Source organism: Anoplolepis gracilipes, chromosome 12 (genome assembly GCF_047496725.1).
Source record: "Anoplolepis gracilipes chromosome 12, ASM4749672v1, whole genome shotgun sequence".
Classification (NCBI taxonomy): domain Eukaryota; kingdom Metazoa; phylum Arthropoda; class Insecta; order Hymenoptera; family Formicidae; genus Anoplolepis; species Anoplolepis gracilipes.
In genome coordinates this window covers 10,556,378-10,579,410 of record NC_132981.1, presented here as the reverse complement: position 1 = coordinate 10,579,410, position 23,033 = coordinate 10,556,378, and the positions used below count along the sequence as shown (strand labels likewise).

The 23,033-nt window shown below is 30.1% G+C and overlaps 1 protein-coding gene across 5 annotated transcripts in view; it reads left to right on the top strand.

Moving 5' to 3' along the window:
• LOC140671980 (uncharacterized) overlaps positions 1–23,033 on the top strand; it is a 167,040-nt gene that overhangs the window by 84,491 nt on the left and 59,516 nt on the right. The window contains exon 2 of one of the 5 annotated variants that reach the window (XM_072903765.1): positions 17,384–17,448. The exons of the other annotated variants lie outside the window; for them this stretch is intronic. The gene's annotated coding sequence lies outside the window, so the exon portion shown is untranslated. The remainder of the gene's footprint in view (positions 1–17,383; positions 17,449–23,033) is intronic. 5 annotated transcript variants of the gene reach the window in all.

Here is a 23,033-nt window from a genome sequence, read left to right as displayed (position 1 = left end):
AGCGCCTACAGCACTTATGTACAATGCAGCGATAGACCAATTGAATCGGACGATAAACAAGGGTAGAAACGTAAGGTTAGATAATGTTTCACCGAACTGTTCGCCGCTGGTCGGTAATAATGTTAGAAACAGACCTCTGTAATGCGTGGAAAGGATAAACTCCCATACACATCAAGCTACGTACTTAGGTGTGTTTGACATACACGATATGGAGCTTGCATGTGCAGCAGCCATCTCCTCCACATGCACGGCATTGCTCACAGATAACAAACACGCCTCTTCCAGGAAAAAACGGAGCGCATCTCTTCCAGGAAAAAATCAAGCGCATCTCTTCCAGGAAAAAACCTGAAGCGTATGAAACGCAGATAAGAAAGCGAGGTTTGAGCGACGAGCTAAACTAGAATTTTATATTATAGTTGAACGTATTATATGTGGATATATATCGTTCTAGTCTATCACTTTTTCAGGTAAACTGATCGAGGAAATAAGTATTGCTCTCGAGCCTCATTTTCTTTATATATAATGCGAAGATTTTTTTTCTTCACGGCTGTTTCTCGATGATTCGACGCATTTCACGCGTGTGCTCCCTCACATTTATATTTACCTATTTATTTATCTTCGCGTAATTGTATCACTGTGTCGCATTTTAGATAATTAGATATTCTTACAATCATGCACATATAATTCGCTACAAAACTCAAGATAGATTTCTATTTGCAATTTTTATATCCTGTCTTTCCTCTCTGCGTGTATTCTGATATATGATTTATGATTTAATATATATTAACCAACGAAGTAAGACACCAGCTTCACACACATGGTAATAACTATATTTGCACTTGTGAATGCGATCTGACAAAATATAAACTAACACAAATCAGATTTGATAAATCCTTTACGCGTCTGCAATATACGTATATCATTCTTTCGTGTAATTTTATTATATGCGTTCTCTATTTAGATATAATACGGTATATACCAAGTACGCATACCTATTCTTTCGAGTGTCGCCGTACATATGACAAGAGCAACAGCGCGCTACGTCTGTAAAGGTCGAGCGCCGAACACTGTGTGACGATGTAAGATAACAAATTCCTTATGCCTATAAAATAATATACGTAGGTATGCCGAATAGCGTTTGTAAAAAATAGTGACGCGTCCTTGTTTGTATCCTTGGTATGCGTGACGTAGGAAGACAGGGCGTAGGACATAGTGGGGGAAAGGACCGCCGCGTCGCGCAGAAAGCAGAGAGACGAAAAAATTATTATTGTTCAGCCAACGCTCGCGAGAGTTAACAAGTACGTATTCGACATACATATGTCGAATACGTATTATTTTATAGACATAAGGAATTTGTTATCTTACATCGTCACACAGTGTTCGGCGTTCGACCTTTACAGACGTAGCGCGCTGTTGCTCTTGTCACATGTACGGCGACATTCGAAGGAATAGGTATGCGTACTTCGTATATACCGTATTATTCTTTAAAATACGATTAGCTAATTATAATCTTTATAATTAGCAATTGTTAACATAATTGATTAACTCTTATGATAAACTACACGTAAGAATATCAGCTCTCTTAAACTGGCAGGACCAAATCAGCAAAATCAAATGGGACCTAATGGATTATTTAGTACTTATTTTGTACTATTTTGTACCACCAAAAATAATTTTGTACCCCATGCCAATTCAGAAAAAATCGTGGCGCTGCTAACTTAATATTAAACTAGCAGGACAAAAGAAAAAATTTAAAAAATAAATAAAACAAATACAATTGATACTGAATTTGTACTAATTTGTACCACCGAAAATAAATTTGTACTCCGTGCAAATTAAAAAAAAATTGTGGTTCTGCTAACTTAATATTCAACTATCGTAATAAAAATCATTAAAAAATGAAAAATAAAAATTGATCTGATTAACACAGCATTTGTACTAATTTGTACCACCGAAAATAATTTTGTACCACTGAAAATAAATTTGTACCCCGTGCCAATTAAAAAAAATTGTGGTCCTGCTAGCTTAATATTAAGTTAGCAGCGCCACGATTTTTTTCTGAATTAGCATGGGGTACAAAATTATTTTTGGTGGTACAAAATAGTACAAAATAAGTACTAAATAATCCATTAGATCCCATTTGATTTTGCTGATTTGGTTCTGCCAGCTTAAGAGTGCTTCAAAGATCGAGAGATCTATTTTTCAATAAATAATAATATATGAACTGTTGGTATGTGTGCCTTATAAAAATCTATAATTATTTTTTATTGTTAATATAAATGTATATATATATATATATATATATATATATCACAATTTTTCAAAGAAATTCTAGAATTCTACATATCGTGCAACGACCTTTTTATTAGGCTATTAATAGTTTGTGCACGCGATCTTAACTCACGTCACGAACGTTAAAGCGTTTAACATAATCGAAAAAATATATTGGAAAAAATATATTATATGTATATAAAAGCTGTTTAAAAGTATTATATACACAGAGTATTAATAATCGGTATCTCTTCTCTCATGTATATGTATAGCTCATTTATTGTGTAATATGCATTATCGATGACTATACAGTTTATCTATTGTGTAAGACTATTCTCCATTTTTAATCGACCGTTTAATGCAGAAAGAAATGCTTTTGATAAAATATTTTATTTAAGTTAAACCATAATTTTCTTCAATAATATGGGTTTAATTTTGTGATTTGCAAACATCGTTTCAAAACAAATTTTCTCTACAAATTTACTCAAGCGGCAAGCATACAACATATATTTGTATTTATTTGTAGATTGTTTCAATTATGAATTTCAATATCATTACATATTTTTACAATATATTCCGATACTAGTATTCATTGTAACAGAAACAGAAATTCACCAAATATGCAGATTGATAATTGCCGACAAGGTAAATATACCCAATGATTGATTGATCAAGTGAAATATTGTTTAAAATAGCAATTTTTACGTCGAGACATTTTTTATATGCGCGACGAACAACATAAGAGAATTGCCTGCGGCTATCGCCGACACAAAATGTTCCAAACGAAACTAAAATTAACTGCGCGACCAAAGCGAGACCCGAAGCCCATTTTACCCGGCGGCTAACAGCGTTCTCCTAATTCCGTTCTCCGTGTTTCCAGCGCCAGCGATGAAACCCAGATCACGCCGAAAATTAGTTTTTCTATTGCATCAGGAAAGAAACATTTTCCGCACATTCTTTAAAAAAAAAAAAAAACAAAAAAAGGAAGGTAGAAATAAAATATAAAAGTATCGAAATTATTCCTAATAATTTCGTTCGAAGATTCTCTTCTCTTGAAATTTCACATTAATTAAAACTCGAAATAGTTAATGTTTCAATATATATTCGATATATAATTGACTAAAATTCTTAACTAAATTTAAAAGAAATCTAAATTATATTTATGATTATAGCGGTTTATTTTACGTTGAAATAATTATACTGTTATCTCACTTAAAATCTGTTAAACTTTAAAATGTTTTATCACGTTGCACGATGATAATATTGCAGTTTCATCCGCGTATGAAAAAAGAGAGAAAAATAAAAAAAGAACTAGACTAATATATTTTTATTATATTTTCATGGAAAATCAAGAAATGCTTTTTTATATAACTCAACTTATATTTGCGAAACATTTGAGAAAAAATCTGAAAAGCAGGATATTTCAATTGAATTAAACTTTTTTTATATAGTGAGTTAAAGGAACCTGACAATTTTCAAAATAAAATAAAAAAATGAAATATAACTTAAATATTTATTCCTTTTTAGATAACAATAGAATATAAAATCCCATGTGAGTAATATTACTTGATCTCTTATTCAATTTTTAAAATTAAAAAAAAATTTTCATATTTATCAAATGTCCTCTACATTTATCTTACATTGCTCTAATCTACCATGTAAGTTTGCATCGCTGTTTGCACCATATTGCCTGGTATAACCTTAACTTTTTCCTGTATATTAACGAATCCAAGGCCAATATACAGGAAAAAATTGTAGTTATATAACAGACAACATAGTACAAATACCGATGCGAATCTGCATAATAAACTAGGGCAATGTAGGATAAATGCAAAAGATATAAATGTGAAAATTTTTTTTTAATTTTCAAAATTGAATAAGAGAGATCAAGCATACTCACATGGCATTCCATATCCTATTGTTATCTGACAAAAAATAAATATTTAAGTTATATTTCATTTTTTTTTATTTTATTTTAAAAATTGTCAGGTTTCTTTGATTCACTGTATACAAAATATCACAAGTACAGATGATAAAGGAGAATACTCTACGTCATAAAACTAGAGTATAAATTAATATATCGAGCTATGATTCGTTATGTGCTTCATAGGTATTACAATTTTATTTCCTCTCAATCTACAACGATGGACAAGATTATCAAACAGTAAAGGCAGTACTGTCATCATTGTAAGTTCGTTCAAGAAGGCAAGGTAAGAGGCGAAAAAAAAAAAAAACAGAAAAGAGAGAAGGGGAGCAATAGACAGCTTCACCTTCGGTCGCCGGTCGAGAATAGGGCTGCAAGGTTCGCAAACTGTGAATAATAATAAAAAAGAAGAGAGAGAGAGAGAAAGAGAAAGAGGCGACGAAATCGCAGATTTAATAAAGGCCGCTTGAGAGAGCGTGCTAAGCGAAAACCGATTTCATTATAATATCCCCTTCGTCGATTCGTTCATGTGTGGCGCGCGTTGGATGCTGACTATCGTCAGATCGCGCTTCACTCTCTTTGCTCTCTTTTTATGCTCTTTCTTCTGTCAGCTTTTATCATCGTCCGTTTCGCTTTTTCTTTCATGCTCGAGGAAGCGCGAGACGACGAAATCATATGCAAGAAATGGCTGACAAAAACGTAGAACAAAGAATGATTGTATCAATTTTAGTTAACGTTGAAAATTTAAATGTTTTTCCTATTTTTTACATCACAACATTACATACTATAGAGTTGATTGTGAGATTCGAAAGAAAATATCGAAACGTGCTCGTACTCGAATTTGACTAATTATTATATATCCACATTATTGATAGGCCTAATAATAATGAGTGCGAATAGGCTGAGCTGACAACGGTCTGCAATTTTTCAACATATTCCTTTCCCCCTGCCCCTCATGAGAATAACACTATTCGCATAACGCTCGCTATCGGTAATTAAGAAAGTTTCATCATAGCTGGAAGGCTTCGATTTTCCATCAGCTTCGTACGCCCCTATCGTATCGACGCGGATAAAATCTAAACGCCCACGAGGCGCTGCAAGTAACGTGATAATTTCCTTTCACGCCTTCCGTGAAACGCTGTCAAGTATAGCAACGAGTGTGCGTCAACATCATGTTTGATAGTTACACTCCGAAGACTTACAGACTGATGATGTAACTTATGCATTTTAGATTTTCTATATAGCAAAATGGAATAGCACAAATAATCTTTTCATCATAAATGAATGAAAATCGAAAGAATTTTGCGATTCAAATATCAGCGAGATACATTTTAGAGATAACGTAATGTTATTCTTTCTTTAATCTTAAATCGATATTACTTTAGATTTTAATTTAAAAAAGAGATATTTTAACGATAAAAAATTAAAAGAAGAGAAAGGATTTTTGTTGAATCAAATTTTCACTAAAGACAAATTGGAATTGGTTGAAAAATTCGCATGAAAAAAAAATACAGTGAATATACAGTACGTTCAGCAGATGTATTGCACTACATAACGGATCGATCGTGAATTTAACACTGTTATGCGATGCGAATAACTCTATTTGAATGACCGCAAACACAACAAAAATTCGTCAACTTCCATTACGAGTGCTTTAATATTTCGAGTCAGAAAGTTAAATTTTTTACAAAAGAATTTAAAACACATTCTAAGAAAAATGCAAGGAATGTCAGCCGCCATAAGATTAAAAACCATTGTTCTAGAAGATTACGGAAGCACAATAAATAATTCTCTCGCAATTTTCTGGCTGAAAATAGCGACCGTATTGTGTATAGCGTATTAAATTTAAAAGGAAAAATATGAAAATAACATCGCAAAATTTACATATAATGAACTATACATATATGTGTATGTTAACACGTAACACACTTTTGAACTTATCCTTGAATACTGCAGGTGCAGTTTGGTGCATAAATGCTGTCGAGGGAGAATGAAAACAACACTAGTAACTACTGCGCAAAGAGCATTGTTAGACAAGACTGTAAACAAAGACGTAAATTGCGAAACCCATCGGGATTAGAGAAATACATTTTCATAAACGAGAAAGGAAACTTTAGTTATTAAAGATTAAGCTATTTTACTGATATTAATATATTTATTAAGTATATTAATTTAAACGAATTAAATGCATTTTTATGCCCGCTAATACGTTACACTTTTATTCTTAGCGTTTGTGGAATAGAAAAACAAATTAAAAATATTTTATTGTAAATTAATGTGTATAAATGTAAATGTATAAATTTGATCTTGTTTCGATAATTAAAATAATACATAAGTCTGTACGATTAAATAAATGAAAATTCTATTAGAATGAGTTTTATCCTGTTAATCGACGTCGAATAGTATCGACTAATGAACTAGAAAATTATAAGATAAAATGTAATACGTAATGTGATAATCACATCATAGGATTGCATAACGGTAATGCAAATGACAACGTACATATTAACACATTTTTATATTAACTTGAACTGCGTTCGCTGCCACTCACACGCCTTGGCATGTCCAATTGCGCGCCAGTACATTAATTTGCTAATGTTAATGTACTTTTTTGTTAGCAACCTCGTTATTTTACTTACTCCTATTTATAAAATTTTCATAATCCTCAACGAGCAAACTCATTAAAAAAAGAAGGATATTCAATTTTAATCAACGTTTAGACATACATGACATTTACATACCTGCGACGGTAATGATATGCTGGCTCATTAATTAGGAGCGCAGGTCTTCCAGGGAGCGTCTCGTAATCGCATTGTTAAACATATAGCCGTCGCTGCGCCAAAATTTTTTCCCTGGAAAAAGAGAGGCGAAAGGGTGCAAAAATATATTTCCACGAGCGTTACGGCTGATCGGATTACAGGAGAGCTTTCCGCTACACGCGCAGATTACGATACGTAGCCGCGTAATATTGATATGCCATGTTATCGATGGTATCGCACATTCGTGTTGGGTAACCGCGTTACTTGCTAAATCACCGAATAAAACAATGCATTTGGGCTGTTAAAATCAATTAGAGATACGTAAGCGTTCCAACAAATTAATCGTGCAGTCTGTGCACTTATAATTACTTTTGTATTTAATTAAAATTAATTAACCAGTTATTAACACAAAGTCTTTGTATTAATTCTAATCAAAGTCGCATTTCCTATGTGTATGTACAAAAACCATCCTTGCTATATAAATATGTCTTTTGGTATTAAATTCTTATTTTGAGCGGCGATCGCGTATTTATTAAGCAGAAATATTGTTTTACCCAAGAAAATCACTAACTTTATTCGCTTCTATTTTTATTCTTATAAAAATTATATAAATGTCGTAGCAGAAAAATATGTGAATATAAAGATAAAAAAATTAAGCTTAACTATGATGTTTATATTTTTATGAAATATGTAGATATATCTCAGAGAGAGTTTTGAAACTTTTGAAATATAAATACTAATAAATAAACTAATGTAATATAATTTTTGAAATATAATATAATATATCTGGATGTATAATGGACAAAATTTTAAACACTTAATTTTATGAGCCAGAAACAGATCTCATATCTCTTTTGTCTCTTCTTAATTCCCAATAAAATTCACTCGTGAGATATATCAAGTAATTTGCATCATTCGCGCAAAACTCGAAAAATAGCGAGCTTGAAACCGCGTGAGAAACACGCGACGCATTAATTACTTCGTTTCGCAACCTCTTTGGCCGCCACTCAAAGGCGCACGATACTTTGCGATGGAAAAGAGAGAAAATCTCACAAACGTAGCTAACGGACCTTTCTCTCATTTGCTTTCAAACGATAGGAAAGAAAATTCCAATAAACCAGCGGAATGATTTACACAATGGAGATGTTGATGGAAATGGCGCGGGTTTCATTTTAAAATATTAAGTGTCGCGTACTACAATAATTCACAACTTCATTCACCAGTTTATTCCGAGACATAGGCTTAAAAACGATAGATGCGTAGAGAGCATATTATTGCCCGATAGTGAGATATCCGTCAAATTTCATTTCGAAACCAGCAACAAACCCCGCGTGCGGTCGATCGTGCTTTTGCGCGACATAATGAGAGTCAACGCAGCTTAAGTTTCGCGCCACCATGTCGATGATAACCGACCTGGCGACCGATAAAATTAGTTTCCGATTTCATTAAAACGTTTGACCGAGAAACAAGCAAGAGAAAGAGGAAGAATCGATTTGTATCACCGCTATCACCACATGTCTCTCCGGATACGGAAGCAACGCACATGTTTGTTACAGAAACAAAAGCGCGACCGCGATCTCGCATATCATTGCACGGATTGCGAATTGCGAGTAACATTCTGCAATATATTTGCAGTACGTGCAATGTTAAATCAGGGTATAAACGTAATGCGGCATTACGTGAATTTATTAATAAATACGTGAATATTGCGATACCGAATATACGCTGTTATCTCAAGGCAATTGTGATATCTGAAAAAAATATGAATTTTTTATCAAAAATACAACAATATTAGCGAAGAAACGTAGATATCGGGATACAATACAAAGAGATTATCGAAAAAACACACATGAAAAAAGCTATTTTATAACTTTCATCAAATATTACGAAAATAATATGCATAAAACGACATTATGATTTCATAGAAAATTCATACAATATAAGTTTTTAATCAGGAATTGTCTGTATAGTTTTATTTTGCATAATATTATTTCATCTACGTATTTTCAGACTGTTTTATTTTTAGCAAACGTCACTAAAATATTATAAAATAGAGAACATGCAGAAACTAATGTTATATACTATATAAAAAAAAAAAACTACAATAGAAAATTAATAGCATGCAGAAATAAATAATATTACTTAATTAAAAATTAATGCAATATTTTAAATCAAGACTTGCACGTACTCTTTTAGTTTATCTACGTGCTTTTATAAAATGGAACATACAGAAACTAATATAATATATATTACTTAAAAAAATATTACTACAATAGAAAATTAATAGCATGCAGAAATAAATGTTACTATTTAATGAAAAATTAATGCAATATTTTTTAACCAAGACTTGCACGTACTCTTTTAGTTTATCTACGTGCTTTTATAAAATGGAACATACAGAAACTAATATAATATATACTACTTAAAAAAATATTACTACAATAGAAAATTAATAGCATGCAGAAATAAATGTTAGTATTTAATCAAAAAATTAATACAATATTTTTTAACCAAGACTTGCACGTACTATTTTAGTTTATCTACGTGCTTTTATAAAATAGAGAACATGCAGAAACTAATGTTATATACTATTTAACAAAAAAAAACTACAATAGAAAATTAATAGCATGCAGAAATAAATAATATTACTTAATGAAAAATTAATGCAATATTTTAAATCAAGACTTGCACGTACTTTTTTAATTTATTTACGTGCTTTTATAAAATGGAACATACAGAAACTAATATAATATATGCTACTTAAAAAAATATTACTACAATAGAAAATTAATAGCATGCAGAAATAAATGTTACTATTTAATGAAAAATTAATGCAATATTTTTTAACCAAGACTTGCACGTACTCTTTTAATTTATCTACGTGCTTTTATAAAATGGAACATACAGAAACTAATATAATATATACTACTTAAAAAAATATTACTACAATAGAAAATTAATAGCATGCAGAAATAAATGTTAGTATTTAATCAAAAAATTAATACAATATTTTTTAACCAAGACTTGCACGTACTCTTTTAGTTTATCTACGTGCTTTTATAAAATAGAAAACATGCAGAAACTAATGTTATATACTATTTAACAAAAAAAAACTACAATAGAAAATTAATAGCATGCAGAAATAAATAATATTACTTAATGAAAAATTAATGCAATATTTTAAATCAAGACTTGCACGTACTTTTTTAATTTATTTACGTGCTTTTATAAAATGGAACATACAGAAACTAATATAATATATGCTACTTAAAAAAATATTACTACAATAGAAAATTAATAGCATGCAGAAATAAATGTTACTATTTAATGAAAAATTAATGCAATATTTTTTAACCAAGACTTGCACGTACTCTTTTAATTTATCTACGTGCTTTTATAAAATGGAACATACAGAAACTAATATAATATATACTACTTAAAAAAATATTACTACAATAGAAAATTAATAGCATGCAGAAATAAATGTTACTATTTAATGAAAAATTAATGCAATATTTTTTAATCAAGACTTGCACGTACTCTTTTAGTTTATCTACGTGCTTTTATAAAATAGAGAACATGCAGAAACTAATGTTATATACTATTTAACAAAAAAAAAAACTACAATAGAAAATTAATAGCATGCAGAAATAAATAATATTACTTAATGAAAAATTAATGCAATATTTTTTAACCAAGACTTGCACGTACTCTTTTAATTTATCTACGTGCTTTAGTCTCTTTTTCATGAATTGTGAAAAATATTATAAAATGAAGAAAGTAATATTATTATTTTAAAAAATTAATATAATAAAATGCAATAAACATTATTAGTATTTCATAAACGAATTAATAAAATATATTTTTTAACCAAGACTTGCACGTACTCTTTTAATTTATCTACGTGCTTTTATAAAATGGAACATACAGAAACTAATATAATATATACTACTTAAAAAAATATTACTACAATAGAAAATTAATAGCATGCAGAAATAAATGTTACTATTTAATGAAAAATTAATGCAATATTTTTTAACCAAGACTTGCACGTACTCTTTTAGTTTATCTACGTGCTTTTATAAAATAGAGAACATGCAGAAACTAATGTTATATACTATTTAACAAAAAAAAACTACAATAGAAAATTAATAGCATGCAGAAATAAATAATATTACTTAATGAAAAATTAATGCAATATTTTTTAACCAAGACTTGCACGTACTCTTTTAATTTATCTACGTGCTTTAGTCTCTTTTTCATGAATTGTGAAAAATATTATAAAATGAAGAAAGTAATATTATTATTTTAAAAAATTAATATAATAAAATGCAATAAACATTATTAGTATTTCATAAACGAATTAATAAAATATATTTTTTAACCAAGACTTGCACGTACTCTTTTAATTTATCTACGTGCTTTTATAAAATGGAACATACAGAAACTAATATAATATATACTACTTAAAAAAATATTACTACAATAGAAAATTAATAGCATGCAGAAATAAATGTTACTATTTAATGAAAAATTAATGCAATATTTTTTAACCAAGACTTGCACGTACTCTTTTAGTTTATCTACGTGCTTTTATAAAATAGAGAACATGCAGAAACTAATGTTATATACTATTTAACAAAAAAAAAACTACAATAGAAAATTAATAGCATGCAGAAATAAATAATATTACTTAATGAAAAATTAATGCAATATTTTTTAACCAAGACTTGCACGTACTCTTTTAATTTATCTACGTGCTTTAGTCTCTTTTTCATGAATTGTGAAAAATATTATAAAATGAAGAAAGTAATATTATTATTTTAAAAAATTAATATAATAAAATGCAATAAACATTATTAGTATTTCATAAACGAATTAATAAAATATATTTTTTAACCAAGACTTGCACGTACTCTTTTAATTTATCTACGTGCTTTTATAAAATGGAACATACAGAAACTAATATAATATATACTACTTAAAAAAATATTACTACAATAGAAAATTAATAGCATGCAGAAATAAATGTTACTATTTAATGAAAAATTAATGCAATATTTTTTAACCAAGACTTGCACGTACTCTTTTAATTTATCTACGTGCTTTTATAAAATAGAGAACATGCAGAAACTAATGTTATATACTATTTAACAAAAAAAAAACTACAATAGAAAATTAATAGCATGCAGAAATAAATAATATTACTTAATGAAAAATTAATGCAATATTTTTTAACCAAGACTTGCACGTACTCTTTTAATTTATCTACGTGCTTTAGTCTCTTTTTCATGAATTGTGAAAAATATTATAAAATGAAGAAAGTAATATTATTATTTTAAAAAATTAATATAATAAAATGCAATAAACATTATTAGTATTTCATAAACGAATTAATAAAATATATTTTTTAACCAAGACTTGCACGTACTCTTTTAATTTATCTACGTGCTTTTATAAAATGGAACATACAGAAACTAATATAATATATACTACTTAAAAAAATATTACTACAATAGAAAATTAATAGCATGCAGAAATAAATGTTACTATTTAATGAAAAATTAATGCAATATTTTTTAACCAAGACTTGCACGTACTCTTTTAATTTATCTACGTGCTTTTATAAAATGGAACATACAGAAACTAATATAATATATACTACTTAAAAAAATATTACTACAATAGAAAATTAATAGCATGCAGAAATAAATGTTACTATTTAATGAAAAATTAATGCAATATTTTTTAACCAAGACTTGCACGTACTCTTTTAATTTATCTACGTGCTTTTATAAAATGGAACATACAGAAACTAATATAATATATACTACTTAAAAAAATATTACTACAATAGAAAATTAATAGCATGCAGAAATAAATGTTACTATTTAATAAAAAATTAATGCAATATTTTTTAACCAAGACTTGCACGTACTCTTTTAATTTATCTACGTGCTTTAGTCTCTTTTTCATGAATTGTGAAAAATATTATAAAATGAAGAAAGTAATATTATTATTTTAAAAAATTAATATAATAAAATGCAATAAACATTATTAGTATTTCATAAACGAATTAATAAAATATATTTTTTAGTCAGGAATTGCACGTACTCTTTTATTTTATCTACGTGCTTCCAAACTGTATTTTATCAAACGTTACAAAAACATGCAGAAAAAGCAATTACTACTTAATAAAAGAAAATAATATAATAAAATATAATAAAAATTAATAAAGTTCAGAAATCAATATTACTATTTTATAAAAGATTATAATATATATTTTTAGTCAAGATTTGCACTCCTTTATTTTATTTATATGCTTACAGACTATGTTATATTTTTTAAAAACGTCATTAAAATATTATAACATGCAGAAAATAATATTACTATTTTATAAAAAAATACAAAAATTTTTTTAATCAAGACTTGCACGTACTTTTTTATTTTATTTACGTGCTTTTTAACCTATTTTCCATCAAACGTTACTAAAATATTATAACATGTAGAAAACATAATATCACTATTTCATAAAAATATAATACAATACAATAGAAATAAAATAATATTATACAAACAGAATGCATTATTATTATTTAATAAAAAAGTTAATAATATATTTTTCAAATAGAATTTTTTATTCAAAAATTACATATGCGTATATTGCGTACATTTATATTCTATCTTTATGTTCTTCTATTTTTTTGAACTGTCTTTTCGGTAAATGTTCAATTATACTATATTATATATTATCGTATTTAGTACTGTATCAATTTACAAAGGAAAGCAGGCAACCGTTTGTATTAATTATAATGTAGCATATATATATATATATATATATGTACAAAATTATCAATGGATATATAATTGAAAAGTTACTATACTCCATCGTTTGCATGTTAAACTTTATAAAGTCTGAAATTTCTTCTCGTAAGAAAGACGTGATAATACTATATTGTATTATTTAAATGCATTTTAAAAATGTAGGTTGCATAAAAAATTTAATATTTAAAATATTTTTATCTAAATGTATTCATGATATTCTTTTTTACATGCTATTGTTCAGTAAGTTATCTTCAACATATTATTTATAATTTATTTATTATCTGCTTCATATATATATATATATATATATATATGTGTGTGTGTGTATTATATATGCATCAAAAATTATATATATATTATACATAAAAGGTATATATAAAAGCATTCATGTGTGTTTGTTACGTCGACAAATATATCTAAATCGGAGATGTACTGTGCTTAATATTATAGTCACAAATGGCATCTCTACATTACGACGAGTAGTGAAACGTATGTACATCGCGAATTAGGAGGCTTAATTTTCATGCTCGATGCAACGATATTCGTGTTAGAGTTATTTACAAACAGCCAACACATCTCCAGGCAAGTTAAGCGACAGTTAAAGAAGTTGGATAGAGAAAAGAGAGAGAGAGAGAGAGAGAGAGAGAGAGAGAGAGAGAGAGAGAGAGAAGAGAGGGGGAGGGGGGGGGTAAATGTAACTGTAACGGTGAATTAATTACGCGCGATGTTATCGCGTTCCTAGATTTCGACAAGTTTGGAGGCTTCGACGAAGAGGATTTTACCTGCCGCGTCTAGCCCGAGGTCTATTTCCGTTCTCTCCTGCTCCCCTCCCCCTCTTTTCTACTTTGCACTGCATTCTACTACATATTTGATTTATCTAGAAAGTTGCTGCCCCAGGGGGAAAGGGTATGTGCGCTAGAATTGCTTCAGGAATACGCGGCAATCTTTCTCCCATCGTTGCTTTGTTCGCTATCATTTGTTCCAGCTGCTGTTCGTGCGCTTTATCAAACATCGCCGTAATAATGTGCGCGAGTGGATCGGCCAAAGAATATATCGGAATTATTTCATTTTTCAAAGTTACAATTTAATGTTGTACACGATTGAATAGTAAATAAATAATTCATACGATTCCGTATTAAATATTTATCAAAATTCACGAATTAAAATTCATGGATATTTATCAAACTGCATGAACTATTTCGATTTAGATGTATCTATCCAGGTAGCAAGCAGACGACATTTTGACGTATCAAAATATGGTCAGTTCGAACCAAATATGACGTGATGCAATGACGTAAAAATGATGAAAAAATGATGGACTAATATCACAGACCGATGACAACATTTCAAGACGTTAAAAAGATCTGTTAGTGACGTTTTAATGACATTTGATTATGAATCTTTTCCTCTAGCGTAAACTCGTAAAAAATGAAAAATTCATTCACAAATATTGAATTCGTCAATGAAACTTTTCACGAGTTTACGCTAGAGGAAAAGGTTCATGATCAAATGTCATGATTAAGTCCTAGGTTAAAAAATTGTTTTAATAATTTAAGATGTTATAAAAAATTAAATGAATTTTTAGTTAAACAATAGCAATACTTGAGCGATTTATAATAATGACTTAAGAATCACGATTATTATGACTCATTGAATCAGAAACGACCGCAGTTATCGACACGTCAAAATGACACGTGCTTGCCACCTAACCTGGGTAATTAATTATGATCATAATTATAAACATACAAGAAGAAATCTCATATTCTACTTATCTCTTTCTCGTTGTTTCCTGATCCATCGGAGAAGCTGCGATCATCGGTCCACGATCCATCGCACATTTATCGAGTCAGTCAATCAACCACTGACACTCGCGATGATAGCGAACTTTTATCGCGAAATTTATACTTTTGCACGACATCGATTTATCAATTACTCACATTCGCGTATCACATTACTATAATAATTCAACACACTATATATCGCGTTATTCACCGTCACTCGCGGCACTCTTATGTCACAACACGACGCAATCGCGCGGTTCTGTCGGCTAATACTTTTTTTTCTCTCCACACTCTCGACACTCAGGAAATTCGCGTGTTTTCACGATCATTTCGATTCGATGACTGCCGCGCCGGTAGTTTGTCTTGATGACACTCACATAATCGTATACACGTGATAGCGGACACGCAGAGACGTGTGAAGAATTCACATGGATCGTCTTAGTTAGATATTCCTCTCGGCAATCGCGAAATCCGTGTAGCGGCCATTCGACGACTAAAATAAGTGCGCGATTGTACTGAAGGAGCTCTCGCATTCTCGCCACTTGTTCTAACGTCACTGATAAAAATCTCGAACGTTCGTTAATCGCGATTCACGGCGCATCGATTAAACGTCGATGGCTATCACTCGTGAAATACTATACTACTTTCAACCACGATCGCCCGACACTTTGTTCGCATACTCCTGAAGTCTAATTTAGCCGGTTATCCGATCGTCCGATAGATTCTCGAAATCCGTGTACGCGTAACCCTAACCGCTGTTCGGCGACGAAAAAAGGCCTCTTGTCACTCGACGCGGAAATCTCGGACGGCGTCCGCGGTTCACCTCCATCATTTTCGTTTGCGAGCTTTTCGATATTAGCGCGACGATTATCCGATTTTTTGCTCGACACTCCCGAAACTCGACGGTTACTATTTGCCGACTAGAAGAAACGGGATTAACGGAGAAATCCGCGGCACAAGTTCATCTGAGCTTTTGCCGCCAATTCAACGCGAATATGTCAAGCATAGACGACAACATAGACGTCTAATGTATAGACGTAGAAAAATCAACCAATGGTGTAGCTAGTACGAAAAGTAGTAACAATATGGCGGTCTATACATTAAACGCATGATTGGCCAATTTTGTTGAACTTAATCATACGGTTATGCCATCTATTTTATAGATAGAATAATACTTGATGATTAGTATAGAGTATAGGCAGGTGTCCGACGAAAGATGACGCGATTAGCCGCATTATCGATTAATCATATTTAATCACGACCGAATAATAAATCTGTTAAATTGAGAAATATTTCGTAATTACGTCGTAATCCAAGTAAGTACTCGATATACTATTTTAGCAATAAAATTTGACTCGGCATCTCCGTCTTTAACAACTAGAGAACGTTATAAAGCGCGGGAAATAATCTGAGGTTTGGCGGGAATGTGAATCATTAGCCCGCCAATTTTCTTGTCAAGTTTCTCGTCGATTTTCTGGTGACGCGACACGCAATCATACGTGATTCATCGATGGCGATTTTAATACCAGAATTAATCAAGTTGGTTTTTTTCGCGTCGTAAACGTGTGTGTAAAAAGTAATTGCGCGCCGGAAATGTAATTAACTCGTGTATCACGCGGATGTAAATTTGCGCGCGCGATCGAGTGCCTTTTCGCGATTTATCCGTGTGCGCAAAAGGATCTTCTTTGTGAAATTTTTCAAATAAACAGAAAAAATTAGCATCAAATAACGAATATCCATGCGATAGGTGCGTAGGATTAACGCGTAAATTATTTTTTATTTCTTTCATTTTTTATCTTATTCAATTTTTTTTCTCATTACAGGAAACATAACGCAATCGAGAAGTAAACGTGAGATTTGCAGAGACTCGGAATCTCTTTTTAACGAGGTACACAATACATCTTCATTTAGCATTTTCTTTTTTTGAACATATAATACTTATGAGTATTATTATTACAAAAGGTCAATAACGACGAATTGAGAATGCGAAACTGAGATTGCTTCTTCCTTTATAATAAGAAAAATAAGAAGGAATCGTTTTACTATTTTTTTTATTAGCTATTTAGTAAATTTAAAAAGTTTTTTATCCAAAAAAAGGGGAAATTTAATACAAAATTTTACTACATTATCAAATTATATCGTCTCTAGTGTAACACATGATTCTATTATCTCACAATTATAAATTTAATACATAAACGATAATACGATTTAATTCTAAAACCACGTAGCATACGCCTCGTCATACGCGTGCACGTCATACGGATGATGAGACACATCGCGACAGATCTTCATTGTTACAGAAATATCCGGCATAGCAACAATGTGTCACTGTCCAGATTCCAGATAGACCATACAAGATAGCAAAATCTACCTAGGGCAGAGCCGTAGCTCTGCAACATACACGTAAACCACAAGCCGCGATTAGCGAGAACAAACTAATTTCCTATCTGTGTCCGGGCAGCGCGCAAGTAATTATATCTATGGGCGACGATCTTATCGTCTCGTTTGTATTAGAATTTGCGTCGTGCCAGTCTTGCATGAGATATATCGCAAGAACTACTGAAAAATTGTAGCGATACATACGCAATTAATCTGGACAGGACGAGGCTCAAAAACTAACAACAATTTACATACTTTGTGCACACAAAATCGTTAAAAGTTTCACTCATCCAACACATATTACAATGAAACATTTGAGTTTGGAGGATGAAAGCAATAATAGTAAACAATCGGGAGCGAGAATTACTGGTATATCGTGAAACAAATATTTTATTAAATATAATTGTCAGTTAAAGTAAAATATATGATATTTTTAATTAAGATATTGATATTTAGAAATATCAGGAATATATATACATGGTATTGAATGAGTTAATACGATCCTGGCGTTCAATTTTTGATCTGATATACACACAGTTATCATGTAAACATGCAAATTGGAATTATTTGATCTTTCTCGTTACATCGTTTTGCGCGGGCAGAAATAACTATGATTTTTATTTTGCGGCGTTGAAACTTTCAATTTATTTGATACCAAATGAATTGAACGATATAATCATAAATAAAGTAATATTGAGGAGATATTATTATTACACTATCGTGAACTCTATTTCTTTCCTACTTAATCTTTTAGTATTTTCTGTTAATTCAAGTTCGTCGAACTTTCATTCAATATCTGAGCCAAATGTCGGGTAACGATCCTGTGGAATATCTTTCTTTTAGTCTCTTGAGCACGCTTGGAACTCTACTTTTACTGCCCGAAAAGTCGCAAGTAATAAACTTAGCGTCTACCCCAATGAATCTCACTCACACTTTCTCAATCGAATTTGTCTGACTTTTATTCCGAAAAGTCGGAAAGCAAAGCGGATTGATTCCGCATTAAGATTTAAAACCGCATAAAGTCATTATACTTAATCGGATTTATATTTGCTAGATTTATAGATTAATTCTCAAAGCTATAATATCGGAGCGAAGAAAGAAGACAGAATCGTTATCTTATGTCTTATAAAATATTCAAAGAACAAATTATACATACATAAGTACAATTTTTAATATATTTTTGCGTTTCCATTCCCTAATGTTGGTGATATTATAATTGAGTCATATTTTATTTATTATTACCAGTCTCAGTAAAGTATATATTTTTGTTAAATTTCGATAAAATTTCTAAAAAACGTTACAAAAACTTACAACCTAATTAAAGAGTAAATTACATTTTCATGTAATTAAATGAATCAATTCAATTTTTTTTAAATAACATTAATTATAATTTATTTTAACTCCCAAACATTTTCTTCGTTAAATTTTTTATTAGTATAATTATTAAATTAATCCTATTTCGCGAGCGAGAAAATTATTGGAAACTTGATAATCGAAAATATGTTAATGAATTAGCTAGATTATATTTATGTACATTTTCTATTGAGTTGAATTTTTTATTAATTAGATAATCATCCATTTAAATCTAAAGATAGCTTTACGATTTCGTATATACTTACATATATATATATATATATATATATATATATATATATATATATACGTATTATATATTGAGATTTACATTGGGAGTGTAAAATATATGGTATAGTATTTAATAAATTTTTGAAAATTAAATTTTATAGATTAATATGTTTTACAAGTTTGAAATATATAATATTAAAATTAAATAAACAATATAAAAATTGAATTTGAAGCAAAAAGCATTCGAATATAACGTAATTTTATGATAACATTTAAAATAATTTTAGTTTCAAAAGCTGTTTAAAAATCAATACTACATACATCTATATATATACATATGTACGTGTACTTCTGGTTTGCCATCCATGTTTCCAATCCATGTTTTTGTTATTAGTGACAATAGCTTTGTAACTTAATATATGATTTAAGCAATTACATAAAGTAAAAACGTAGCTACGTCTATTGTGGAAAAAATATTACAAATAATATACATGTATTTTGTTTGTAACATTTCCTGTAGATAAAAACTTGTTTACGAGTAGTTTTCGTATTGCAAGTTTAACACACATGAGAAGTAGAAAAATCTTCTCTAATTCTCATATTTAACATGTTTAATATTTTAACAATATATAACGGATATAAAAATTTATTATTTTTAAAATCCATTTTACACACGCTTTTTAAATAAAAAAAATGTGAGACTTACGCATTAAAAATCGGGTTATTTTAAATCTTTTATAATTTATAAAAAACATATATAAATATATATATAATAATTTTATTTAATAATGTATTTATAAAATTAAATACATAAAATATTTACACAAAAAATAAATAAGTTAAGTAAAAGAAGTATTTGATAAATATTACATTTTTATTTGCGAAGGTTTTTAGTTAGATTATTGGTAACGTTTTTCGAATACATTTTAAAATCTGGCTGGACAAATATTTGTCACCTACTCTTTTTCCGTAACGAAGCTGCTTTAGTGTCATATGTCGCCTTATATGTACCGAGCACATAAACGATGTGTCATCATTGGCGCACGTGCTCCAAGTACATTAGTCTCATTTCACCGACGGATACTTCCTCTCGGTTCATCCGGCAAAAGCGGCCGCGTCCATCCATGCCACTGCATGATCACAGCTCATGAAATACGATGCAAGTCGAGATCCATGCTATCGTTGCGTTAAATCATCCCGACATGTTGGCCAAGCGTAGGGTCTCTTTATGTCTCTTTATATATGCAAGCATTATGTGACATTAAAACTGTTCCGATAATTATTATCTCTGTTATGAACGTAGATTGCGCGCGTAAAACACCCGGGTTTATTACATAGTTGCACAGGCAACACGTAGCTGAATTTATTATGTAAAACAACACGTAGCTCTTGAATTAGCGTTGGAGTATTTCGAAGAAAAAAAATTCCGGAAATGCGTAAAAACCGTTGTTTGTCTCGTTAAATCGAGAACCGGGATCACAATCATGTGGTCGCTCCAGTTACTCTTTGTTCTGGAGCACTTTCCAACTATCGAAAATAGCATCTTTGCTTCGTAAACCAGTCGACATTGCGTTATGATAATAGCGGTATAAATAATATATTCGCCGTAGGCGTAGTAAGAGCATATTTGTCATCTAGCTTGCATGCGCCCAGCAATAGGAGCTTGCACACCGGATATTGGTTATCAAGGAAAGCCATAATCGTGTAGAAGCTCTTGTCAATTTTGCTATTTTAGTGTGCTGCAGTATGCTTTTCTTCGTATTCTCAAATGTAACGTATACATTCTAGTTATACAATAAATTTCCTCAACATATTTCATGGCATATTATAAAAAAGTGCGCGCCTTTGATAACAGCAATTCTTTTTTATTTATGATATTCGTATTATGAGATTTATGGTATAATATATTGTGGTTTCATTCGGTTGAAAATTCTCGGAAAAATAAAAGTGAAGTATTAGAGAAAGAAGAACCTTTAAACGTAAAAGATTATATTTGATATAAATAATAGTTACACTGAAATTACACGATATATGACGAGAAGATATTCCATGAAGCGAAATTGATTCTTTGACATACAAATAGTTTGTGTTGTAGGAAGAGGAAGGAGAAGAGAGAATATTCGAATGCCAAACCAATAGATCTGAGCTTTGCCTCGGAATATATGAAGCCAGAGACGAAATATCTTCCGAAATATTCGTAGAAAGGCAAGACAAAGCTTATGCTGCATCAGTCGATATAAGGCACAGATGTCGGTGACACACAACCGCATCGATTGGCGCATTTCGCCGACTGTAGCGTGGAGAAGCTAAGAAGCTTTCGCTTGAGTTATTGATATAATGTACCGTATAAATGTCCTAACGATCTCTTTGTTTTTTTGAACGCGTAACGAAGAAATCCTACAGACTCTTTCTGTTTGATCTCAAGTTTGGTCTGCAAGATACAAAGTAATAATGTTAGATCGACTTTTATGTATCAAGTTAGTTACTGGGTAAAATCAGATCAACTGCTTGTCGATATATATGACGTTTAATTACTATTGCTAGCTATATAAAAATTCTGTACCTACATTTTTTCTTTTCGTATTATTTAACTGACGTTTCATTTATTTCTGTCAAATAAAGGAACATTTTAAGGCCTAATTTTGCTAAAATATACATAATGATGTATTTTCAAAGTAAGATGTGATAGTTTTCTAAAAATCAAGAAAAGAACTATTTAATCTCAAGTCTGCAAGATACAACTAATAATGTTAAATCGACTTTTATGTATCAAGTTAGTTACTGGGTAAAATCAGATCAACTGTTTGTCGATATGTATATGACGTTTAATTACTATTGCTAGCTATATAAAAATTCCGTACCTACATTTTTTTCTTTTCGCATTATTTAACTGACGTTTCATTTATTTCTGTCAAATAAAGGAGCATTTTAAGGTCTAATTTTGCTAAAATATACATAATGATGTATTTTCAAAGTAGGATGTGATAGTTTTTTGAAAATCAAGAAAAGAACTAATTGCATACATTATTTGTGACTTACATATATGTTGTTATTATAATTAAACAATGACTTTGTTATATCACATATGAGAGATAGAATCCATTTGCTCTAATGCTAATAGAACTTGCCTAACAATCTAGAAATTAGCCGTCACACCCACATCCGTTTCCTGTCACATACAGTACGGCGATGATTATTATATAGTAACTAGAAATTAATTGTACATATGTGTATTGATAGATTATTCAGTAAATAGGTTTGTTAAATGGGGTATTTGGGAATATAAAGGAAATTTTTCTGTGGTACGACTAATATATTTAATAAAAATTTTTAATGACGTATTTAAAATTTTATCAGTGTAAATTAAATAGAAAATGATTGTATTTCCTGGGAATATTACATGCATAATATTTTGCGTACGTAAATAAAGAATTGATTATATATAATCTATTCGTCGAGATTGAGTAATATTAAATATATGCTCAAAGATACAAAGTGGTTGGCACAGAA